At 38.4% G+C, this 8,632-nt stretch overlaps 2 long non-coding RNA genes across 3 annotated transcripts; one reads left to right on the top strand and one right to left on the bottom strand.

Moving 5' to 3' along the window:
• Positions 1 to 3,485: 3,485 nt before the first annotated feature.
• On the bottom strand, positions 3,486 to 5,238 carry LOC148740359 (uncharacterized). Its single transcript, XR_015997143.1, has 3 exons — positions 5,163 to 5,238; positions 4,664 to 4,964; positions 3,486 to 3,561 (listed from the first exon to the last, which is right to left on the bottom strand). It is a non-coding gene; the product is annotated as an uncharacterized LOC148740359 (long non-coding RNA).
• Positions 5,239 to 5,705: 467 nt separating this feature from the next.
• Positions 5,706 to 8,632, top strand: LOC148740360 (uncharacterized). 2 transcript variants are annotated; one of them, XR_015997157.1, is made up of 4 exons: positions 5,706 to 6,073; positions 6,180 to 6,248; positions 7,290 to 7,346; positions 8,359 to 8,632. It is a non-coding gene; the product is annotated as an uncharacterized LOC148740360 (long non-coding RNA). The 2 variants fall into 2 exon arrangements; XR_015997156.1 differs by having other exon boundaries at positions 5,706 to 6,248.

Below are 8,632 nucleotides of genomic sequence, written 5' to 3' on the forward strand. Positions count from 1 at the left end.
CCGTCACGAATCGAACATCAGTGATGCTCCACCGTTACGTATGAGTAACTTACCAAAAACAGTGATAAGCGCACATTTTAAGCAAGGTTAACGCTTTTTGAACTCCTCGCAAAAGTATCCAACACTTTACAAGCACTACTTCTACTACAAACAATATTTACAGAGGATATGTTTTATCACCAGTAACACGAAGTTAATTAGGGTGGTCCTCTATCTACGAACCCACCCATCCCACCCCAGGGGAGGACATCCATCACACAGTATACTCCTGCGTTGGAAATTAACGTCTACGTATGATGCACGATCCTCGCAGTAGATAGCGCTATTTTAGCAATAGCGAAAATCAGACCTGAAAAAAATCAGGCCTGTACGGGACTCGAACCACTGACGTCTGCGATACTAGTGCAACGCTCTACCAATTGAGCTAACAAGCCAACTGGGAGCAGGCCGTTAAGTTGATTCGTAATAAACCCGTGAAAGTGATAAATCAGATACAGTGAAATATATGAAGTTCATATATTTTGAACTGCGGTATTAGATACGTATGATGCACGATCCTCGCAGTAGACAGCGCTATTTAAGCAATAGCGAAAATCAGACCTGAAAAAAGTCAGGCCTGTACGGGACTCGAACCACTGACCTCTGCGATACTAGTGCAGCGCTCTACCAATTGAGCTAACAAGCCAACTGGGAGTAGGCCGTTAAGTTCATTTTTTTTTTTGTTTTTTCAGGTCTGATTTTCGCTATTGCTTAAATAGCGCTATCTACTGCGAGGATCGTGCATCATAGGTATCTAATACCGCAGTTCAAAATATATGAACTTCATATATTTCACTGTATCTGACCAAATTAACGTCTCCTACCCCTAACCCTGCAGGAGACGGGACCTCCATTTATTCGTCCCTATCCGAGAAGACTAGAATATCTAACCATTTCTTGATGTTAAAGAAAGGCAGCATATTCTCCTCATTTTTTTTTTAGACCTTGAGTGTTGGTCCGGCCGGGGCTCGAACCCTCGACCTTCCGCACAATGTCCAGCGCTCTATTCATTGAGCAAATCGGGAGGCAGTTAGCACTCCACAACTTGGACATAAGAGAGAAGCTTGATATCGTCTTCAACAAGCTTTATATGCTGCATCTTAAATCCCTAACATCTGATAATCTAACAGCCACTCGTCCAGATGAATTTGAACGTTCCGATTCAGTTTCGTTTCACCTAACAAAAGGACTGATTGGCTAACCAATTTTTAGGACTAATTTAAATGCACGACCCCATAAGCGCGAATCTTTAAACACTTATCATGTTGAAATGTTGAAATAAAGTTGATGTTATGTTATGTTATGTTATGTTGCTATGTTATGTTATGTTATGTTAACCACCATGGTGGTAATAAGCAGTTCACTTTCCCATCCATCTCTTTTTTTATTATTTCATTTCAAACCAGATGCTCAAGTTCCAGGCAAATCTTTCCTAAAGTCTTACCTGACAAAAAATTTTTCCAAATCCGTAACCTCGGCCGGATGAACCACACTTCCTGAAAGAAACACGTAAGCCTTTTCGCGTGGTACCATGTTGTCCCAAGCACTTTCTTCTTCTAACAACAATCTCTCTTCATCTTTAATGTGCTTCCTTGTCGCGTTACTTGAACTGCAAAACACATTCAACAATCTTGTAGAACCTAACTCTGTATCTGCTGGTAGACAAGCTGTAAAAACGGCCACTTGGGATACATCTTCTGTGTTAAATGAATGAATGAATGAATGAATACCTTTATTTAAGTGTCAAACTAAAATAGCAGTACATTACCACTAAATGGGGACACTACAAAATAAATTAAAAATGACTAAATCCATATATTAATTAAAGTTAAAATGCTAATTGAGCTAAAAATACTAAGATCGGTGAACATGCTAAAATATTTACAATATGTACAAGATAAAATGTACATTAAAAAACTTTTTCACATTAAGTACTGCATAAAATACAGTTGGTACAGTAATTATCGGTCAGTAAAGTATTTAGATCAATCTTACGGATATTCATCTTGAAAGATGATAATGTTGGCAGATCTCTAATGTTCTTAGGTACAATATTCCATAACTTAGGTCCAGTATATCTGATAGAGTGCTTACCATATGTTGCTGTATTAAATCTAGGAATAACAAATTCTTTGCTACGTAGGGCATATTTCGTATCAGACCTCCGAAATAGGTCAGCAATATACTTAGGACATATATTATTCTTGACCTTGTACATGAGAGTAGCAATGTCCTGTAACCTTCTGTTATGTAAAGTACATAGATTAGCCATACCCAATAGTGTGTTATAACTTGACGTTTTGTCGCAATAGATGGCTCTAAGTGCCCTTTCCTGTATGCGTTCGAGTTTTCTGCTGTCACTAGCACGACAGAAGTGCCAAACAAGATGAGAGTAAGTTAAATAAGGAAGAATGGCAGCTTTAAACAATTGCAACTTGGTGCTAGTAGGTATTAAGTTTCTGAGTCTCATTAAGACTCCTACACGTTGGCTGCTTTTCTTACAGATTGTAGTAATATGTTCAGCAAATCGGAGATCATTGTCTATTGATACTCCAAGCAATTTCAGGCAGGCAGTTGATTTAACTTCTACGTCTCCAATAACAATTCTCATACTATGATCACATTTATTACCAAGTGTTAAGGTTCGATACTTGTCGAAGTTTCCTTTAAGGAAGTTGGAACTGTACCAGTTGGAAGCTACTTCAGCACTTACTGTCAGATTAGCATGAACATCAGCTAGATTACTGCTCATATCATAAAACTGGTGGTCATCTGCATACATATTAAGGTTTGTATTAATGTCATAAGTTAGATCATTCTGAAAAATGTTCCATAATAACGGCCCAAATGCAGATCCCTGTGGGCATCCCCTTGACACCCTCTCCCAGGAGCTCACTACTGGTCCCAGTTTAACTCTGTTGAAGCGATCAGTAAAATATGAGTTCAGCAGTCTGATACTGTTGTCGTTAACACCATAAGCCTTTAGTTTAGCCAACATGAGAGGATGATATAGAGAATCAAATGCTTTACTCATGTCTGTGGAGAGAACTCCGACAATTTTGCGTTCATCCAAAGCCATTTTCCAGTTCTCGGTTAATGACAATAAAGCAGTTTCACAGCTGTTCCTCTTCCTATATGCTGTTAATTTATCACATAGTTTATTATTAAACCCATGACTTAGTTGCTTGCTGAGTAGCTGCTCAAAGATTTTGTTAACTGTGACTTGCACAGTTATTGGACGATAGTTTTCTTTCTCATGGGGATCTTCCTTCTTAAAGACTGGTGTCCACTCTCCTTTCTTCCACATTGTAGGCCACTCACAACAGGTAATACATGAATTATACAGTGTAGTCAAGGGTATTGATAACTCTCTTGCCCCAGCTTTTAGAGCCTTTGAGGGAATGCCATCCCATCCATTACTTTTTCTAGTATTGAGACTTTGTAGTTGTGTTAAAGTTACGTGCTAATTCAATAATTGGTGACATGACGGGTTTAACGCACCAATCTATCCAGCCCCAAAGTCTGCAACGAAGCAACAATATGAGGTCAATCATAATTCTTCGCCTGAAGGGAGAAGGGGGGAGGGGGTGAGGGGAGATGGAGGAGGGGAGAGGGGGCGGAGGAGTTGGGGGGGGGAATCACATTTGGAGTACATAGCGTTATGACAGAATCAAGTAGATTTCACTCTGACACAACAAAAATGGACCGGATCCCCCTACCTTCCCCTCCCCTCCCCCTTCTCTCGCCTGGCGAGAAAGAATGACCTGTCCGTTAGTGTCTTCATTGTGGCTGACGAAATAAATTCACCTCCTCACAATTCAAAACGTATACGATAATGAATGATAACTATAATGTTAACAATAACAATAACAATAGAAATAGTAAATACGATAGACGGAATAAAGAAATATAACAGAAGTAAAAGCAAAGTAAAGCTTGTGGTCATACAATAGGTGAATAATTAGTAGTCCTGTCCATATGCGAACAAAATGTCTTCCCTTAACTGACGAATGGGACGAATTTACGCAGCTGCGATGGTGATAAAAACTCTAACATAGATTCGTGTGATGCCTTATAGCTACTGTAGTAAGTCAAATAAGATCAAGATACGGATGCTTGCGGGAAAATGAGCCACACTCTCAAAAAACACCAGTTGTACCATCGCTGACCTCGTGTTTCTAATTATAATCGGATCTGCTCTGATTGCCTTTGTTTAGTTTTGCTTTGAGTTCTTTTCGTTTCGATTTCGATGAGGTTTTTTCCTGTTGGGGAGCAAGGATAGCGCAGTGGTGAGAGCACTCGTCTCCCACCACTGTGGCCTGGGTTCGATTCCCGGACCTGGCGTCACATGTGGGTTGAGTTTGTTGTTGGTTCTCGTCCTTGCTCCGAGGGTTTTTTTCCGGGTTCTCCGGTTTTCCTCCCTCCGCAAAAACCAACATTCCAAATTCCAATTCGATCTGAAAACAGTGGACAAGGAAGAGCCACCCAGTGGAATGTCCATTGCTAAATTATTTGTTATTTTTATTAATATTTGTTTATTAGTAGTAGTATCGCTACCCTGGGGACTTACGTCACTTATCAAAGTCTTGTGAAAATTTAAAAGCAGATGGTTAATTTGGCATACCTCGAGAAGTGCTTCACACTGAATTTAATGACAGTGCCATCCAGCCATGGAGAGGAATCAGCGGTAATTTCAGTCCAATCTAGTTGGGTTCCATCAGATGGTAAAAACAAGACTCGAGCACGGGCTAATGAGAGATCAGGGATACCCAATGATTGAGCGCCCTGCTCAGTGTCTCTCAAGGATAGAGGTAGCGGTACAGTGACTGGTTCCTGAAATTTGACCTCCTTCCTGCACTGAATACTTAATATCGGGCCGGCCAACATCTCCTTGTTCTAAACTCTCTGCTGCGAAATTCTTGTATCTACAAGTGGTGGAGTAAAAAAAATTTTTTCTTGACGGTGAAGGTTACTGCCTCGGTGTCGTCTTTAGTAAGGTATTTGAGTAGTTGTGATTCTGGTAAGAAACTTCTCCAAGCCAGAAGGTTACTCTTTACTCTTTACTGAAACTTCTTACGGTGCCAATTTACAATATCAATTCAGTTAATAAAAACTAAAATTACCTTGTTACACCCACCGAAGCAGCACCACCATTTCTTTAGAACCCTACCCCCTTCTTACAGAAAGTTAGTCGATGAATGTCGGGGGTGGAAGTGGAATAATGAATAATGAATAACGGCTTGAAAAACAAAAAATGATTAAGGAATAACGGCTTAAAAAGAAAATGAATAATGAATAACTAGGGTTTAATCGAGAATAAAGAATTATACCAAAAAAGGATCGCGTAAAGAAGCAATAGAGATCACGCGCTCGAAACTTGCAATCTTCGTCAAATCTTTGATGTCTTTGATGGTTTTTATGACCTTTCGGTGCCTTCCAGTCTCAGATTCTAGTCGCGGTATTCAATTACAGATCCTCCTTTGCCAGCCGATTGCGTAACTTTTTCCTGATTTCGGTCCTGATTGGTGCGTGCTTTTTATGTTCGTTATGTTCGGGGGTGGAAGCGGAATAACGAATAATGAAAAACGGCTTGAAAAAGAAAATGAATAAGGAATAACGGCTTAAAAAGAAAGTGAATAATGAATAACTAGGGTTTAATCGGGAATAAAGAACTACACCAAAAAAGAATCGCGTAAAGAAGCGATAGAGATCACGCGCTCGAAACTTGCAATCTTCGTCAAATCTTTGATGTCTTTGATGGTTTTTATGACCTTTCGGTGCCTTTCAGTCTCAGATTCTGGTCGCAGTATTCAATTACAGATCCTTCTTTGCCAGCCGATTGCGTAACTTTTTCCCGATTTCTGTCCTGATTGGTGCGTGCTTTTTATGTTCGTTATGTCATCACTGTCTGGTTTGTCTCTTTGTGACTGTCTGCCTCGAGTGACGTGTCAGTTTCTTTTTAGAGTGTCGAAGAGTAATCAAACAGTAATCTACAAATAGGAAAAAAAAGAAAGAAGAGAGATTGCGACAGACGGTAGGTTAAATTCAAGTTTGATATCGTAATCAACATTCGGTTCATGTTTAATTGTCTGTTATTCACTACAGTTCATACACTATCAAAATTGCATTATTATTTCCAGGTCACGTTCCCAATCCTGGTCGCCTGAAAGGTCAAAGCGAAGCTCAAAACGGTCGAAAAGATCGGAAAGGTGAGTCAATTTTAAGTGCTTAAATGTTGATTTATTATAGTTTTCTGTTCAGTGAATTGTTTCACATGCTGCAGCCAATCTTAAAACGCAAAATGACTGACGTCCACCGCAGAACAAAACTGAGCTTCCTTCGTCTTTTATTTAATAACTATTATTAATAGTAACCCGCAAAATACCGTTTATTTAATAACTACCTGCAAAATACCGTTTATTTAATAACAGCCCGCAAAATACCGTTTCGCAAATTACGATTTCGTTTCGAAAAATAGCTAGAATTATTAATATGATAAAATTTCCCAATAAGATACACCAAAACATGTGCCATTAATTAGCGCATCGGGGAACTGTCTCGGAACTGTCTTCGTAAGCAAAATTGGCAAAGCACGTGGCGAATTTCAAGATGTCAATCCCACATTTCCGACGGAATCACTGACTACTTTCATCCAACTTTCTTTTCTACCGGCGAAACATACACTATCGAATGTATGTGACCCAGTAACTGCTGTAATTTACAATACATTGCAGAATATTACACTGCTAATAATAAGCAACTATTCCCCATTGAAAAAATTTTCCCTAACCGAGACTCAATACATAAAGCTAAAGACGCTTTCTTAATTTCAAAAGGCAGAACACTTGTAACTCATGGTCTGAACATTTGAGAAGAAACATACCAGTTATTCCTTTTCGTATTAGTTTTCTTTCAATGTTTTCTTTATATTTTTTGTTAGCAGCTAGTTTTATTTGTCTATCATTACTATCTTTCTAAGTGGAGCCCCACGTATTTCCGTTGTTACGTAAAAATGTCACCTTTATTAAAAAAAAAAAAAAAAAAAAAAAACATCGCACCTGAAGAAGGCTGGTTTGGCAAGCCGTAACTTTACATTTCTTCCTATGTTGTATCTATCTTTGCTTCTATACTATGATTTTAACTTGTTACACCGATCAGTTTACTAGTTTGATTTAAACATATGAAGTTCCTCAAAGCAATAGTGAACAATTGATTTCTCATCTACATTTTTGTTGGCACATCTCTTTCAGTTCTCAACACCTGTCACGATCACCAAGGAGGCTTTGCAGATCGCAAGATAGAACAAGGTGACGATTTGCATGTATTTTATGGCACCTATTTGATCAAAGCTTTAAACTTACGTTCAGGCCGGTTTAATACAATATTGAAATAAAAAAACAGACGATTACGGCTAAATGGATCATGAAAGAGCAAATCGGTGCTGGTTTACGCCTGCCACACTACTAGTATCAGTATAGCAGCTATAAAAATAGACCCTTTACTCTCAGTGATAAGTAAAGGATTAGAATCCTTTATTTAAAAAAATGTTAATAAGAACTTTGGGTTTAAGTAATGATCCGCATATCAAGGATAGCGCTGGAAGGCAATGCACGATGGAATATCAACTTTTTTCATTTTAACAACTAGTTATCTCATTGGCCTGACTCAAAAACCGCTAAAAAGTTAAGGTTCAAGTTGCATTTTGTTTAATGCTTTTTAAGTTTTCAAGTATATTTGAGACCCAATCGCACAACATACAATTTTTAAAAGATATTGTATTTGGGGAACTTCATCAAAGAAGTAAAATTAATATCTATTGTCTTCTGCTATTCTGATTGGTTAAGCACGAACATTACCTAAAATCTCTTTGATGCAAATGGATTTTATTTTTGTAACGAGCTCCTTCCCTATTCTTGAAATCAAAGATATTCTATGTGGGAAAGAGCCAGTGCCACGGAACAATGAAGTTTGCTACCGTTCTTATGTGGAACATAACTTAATATGGGCACCACATTTATTTCTTTCATTAATTTCTTGTGAGTGTCTTGGTTGATCCTGAGGTCGATAAATTTTTGTTGTTATTGTTATTATCTTTTTCGGAACTGGCCATTCTGTCTTATCCATCATAGCGATGGACTCATCTCGAGAAAAAAAAACCATTTTGATGTCTTTTGTTATCGATTTGTTAGTAGCAATTCCAAAATCCTTGTACACTTCGAATCAACTTCGAAGGATTTGTACTTGTCAGTTTAGACACTGATTTACATGCTTACGTATGTAAATCAGTGTCTTAACTGAAAATTGGTGTTTTATTCCTAGATTTAAGCGCTCTAGGTTTCAGTCAAAGTCCAGATCACGTTCATCGGAAAGGCATCATTTTGAGATTACCGAATCGCGCCGGGTTTCCTATAATGAACCAAGGTCAGTATAAATGTTGTGGTCTGTTTGATTTCGACTAATTTTTGTTCACCAAGCTCTCGATACCTTCTCCAGTATTTTAAAGTAAAGGAGAACCTAGCGAAAAGTACATTTTCAAGAAAACAATGCCTAAATATTGTTTTAAGAAAATAACATCCGTCCGCCCCTTCAACGC

This window comes from Stylophora pistillata, chromosome 2 (assembly GCF_964205215.1).
Source record: "Stylophora pistillata chromosome 2, jaStyPist1.2, whole genome shotgun sequence".
Classification (NCBI taxonomy): domain Eukaryota; kingdom Metazoa; phylum Cnidaria; class Anthozoa; order Scleractinia; family Pocilloporidae; genus Stylophora; species Stylophora pistillata.